General features: G+C 36.3%; 1 pseudogene; it reads right to left on the bottom strand.

Annotated features, from left to right (window-relative positions):
• Positions 1–1956: 1956 nt before the first annotated feature.
• On the bottom strand, positions 1957–2362 carry LOC118624411 (annotated as a pseudogene).
• Between the last annotated feature and the right edge of the window lie 304 nt (positions 2363–2666).

Genomic DNA, 2666 nt, shown 5'->3' with positions numbered 1-2666 from the left:
TTATTTTTTCTTTTTGCTTATTAAAACTACAACTACCCAAGGACAGTTTGGGAAATACCATTTGACTCAAATATTATGAAGTATCTTAGTTGTAAAATATAAAAATCTGTCTCTTTCATGTTGACTTCAGATACTTCTGCAACAATTGATGCTAGTTTGGAAGTGGGTTTTTTGTTTGTTTGTTTGTTTTGTTTTATCTAGCTGTAAGTATAGAAACATGTTCTCTGTGTTGAATAAACATAAATGTATATATGCAGATATATGAACATAACTTTGATGCTTTCTTGTAGTTATTAAAATATGCTGTTTTAATTATGCAATCTAGTAATAAGCTTAGTACCTTAATATTCAGAGAGCACTGGCAGGAATACTTTTGTTCTACACTCTACAATTTTTATTTTTGGTGTTTGAGAATAGGCTCATTTAACAGCCACTTAAGTATGAGAAAACATACAGCTTTAACCTACATTGAGAATTTTAAAATATTAATGCTAGCAAATAGATTTAAATATATGTATCACCAAACATATATTTCAGACAAACTTTTTCCTCCTTCCTTCCAAAAAGTATTATGGGAAAAACCGTTGCAGGACATTTTATGTTCTTGTTTTAATTTTTAAGGACCATTTACTTTATCTTTTTCCACAAGTCAAAAACAATTCAATATTTATGTGAATTTGATAATAAACTTCTTCTTCCACCTAGATTTCTCCTTTTACTTATAATGTAGCTTTTTCTTATAATGTAGCTATCTACCTATATTCTATAACTTGTTCGTAAAGGTGCGATGGTGGTGAGTAGGTCCACACTGCAACGGGACAATGTGGAGAGAAGTCGATTTCTTCCACTAGACTGAGCATTATGAGCATGATGTCGGAACACAGTACTGGCAGGAATCCCACCTAGAAAGGCTAATCCCTTGAGTTCTTATATTCTGAGGATGGTAGAAAAGTTATCCAACTAGCTAGTAAAATGTTTTGGGTTTTTTTATTTTTGGTGGTGATTGGTGACAAGGCCACCAAAGTTGAACAGACACTGTTATGCATTTCCACTTCCATCTATTCCTCAGTCCAGAGCAGGAAGCAAAAAGTGCACTACTACAGTCTTCTTTATAGCAGATTGTACACTCTAATGGGGAAAAAGGGGAAATATTTGTCACTGCAGTTGGTAGTAATGTGCTATTCTAGTCTGAGTCAAGAAAACATTGTTTTTAGGAGTGGTCAGCAGCAGTCAGCATTATTGGAGATCCTATGCTGCTAAGAAGGGCTATGCCTCAAAGGAACCTCAACCCTTCTCTGAGGTCATGCTTCTGGATTTCATGAGTCTTCACAGATGTGATCAGCTGGTCCACTTCACCAGCACTAAAACCCATCCATCAATAATGCCACTCAAAATTTGAACTCACACTTGCATCATCATAACAAAGTAGTTCATATTGTGGGGTCCAGATGCTTTTATTATTTCCTCAAGAAATTGATGACCCAGCAAGGAGAGTCTTAAAACTCTAGGCATCAAGGCCCAGGGAGATACACCAGGCACTTTTTTTAGCTTCAGCAACCAGCAATGTCCCTCTTCTGGGCACTATTTTTGCTCATTTATTTGTAAATATTGCAATTATCCATTCTCTCTACACATCAAACTGACTGTCCTTCACAGACTTCTGACCTTTCCTCTATTTCCAGAGTAGTAAGCAAGAGAGGACAGGACTCAGAAAAGTTGGTCTTAATTAAATGTGCACAATATAGTAAATGGAAAAACATGCGATTTTTCTTATCACCATTACTTAGATAAGAATTTTTAATATAAACATAGAATCAGATACAATTTCTTATCTATGTAATTAAATGTGACATTAACATTTGAGATAAACATAAGGTCATTTTTTTTCTTACTATTTTTTTTTTTGGCAGAATTTTATGGTTTTATTAACATGAATACAATGTGTATACAATCTGTCTATTCATTTTCTTCTCTGCGCAGCCTGGCATTGGGATTGGTGACTCTGATGGCCAGCTGGGCTGCTCTTTCCACAATGGCTTTGCGGCTCTTTGAGGAGACATTGTGAGCAATCTCAGCACAGTAAGATTTGTTGCACATCAGCAGCACTTCAAGCTCCTTGAGGTTGTGAACGTCACAAAACTTACGGAAGCCACTGGGCAGCATGTATTTTGTTTTCTTGTTGTTCCCATAACCAATGTTTGGCATCAAGACCTGGCCCTTGAATCTTCTGTGCATCTTATTTTCAATACCTCTATGCCAGTTCTGCTTAATTTTGACATTATCAGTCTGACTGGTGCTGGATGAACTTCTTGGTCTTCTTTTTGACAATCTTGGGTTTCACGAGGGGTCTGAGGGCAGCCATGGTGCTGAGTAGAAGATTGCTGCCAACTCCGTAGGTAGCACCAAGGAAGAGAGGGGGAGGTGGCTCCTGAGGCCTGATGGGACTTGACCTCTCTTTCTTACTATTTCTTTAAAGTGAAGAAATGGCTGATATAAATATGAGCCTATGGATATCAAGTAGGTCTTTAAAAATATCTGGGATGGAACAGAGAACTTTAAAATTTTCTATTGTGGAAAACTATCCTTCACAATGGAATCTATAATTTATCAGTCCCACTTTTATTGTTGTTTATTGGAATTACTAAGTACTTCAATGCAATAAATTC

Source organism: Molossus molossus, unplaced genomic scaffold, assembly GCF_014108415.1.
Source record: "Molossus molossus isolate mMolMol1 unplaced genomic scaffold, mMolMol1.p scaffold_m16_p_10, whole genome shotgun sequence".
In the NCBI taxonomy this organism is placed as follows: Eukaryota; Metazoa; Chordata; class Mammalia; order Chiroptera; family Molossidae; genus Molossus; species Molossus molossus.
Note: the sequence above shows the minus strand (reverse complement) of the source record. Positions and strands in the feature narration are given on the sequence as shown.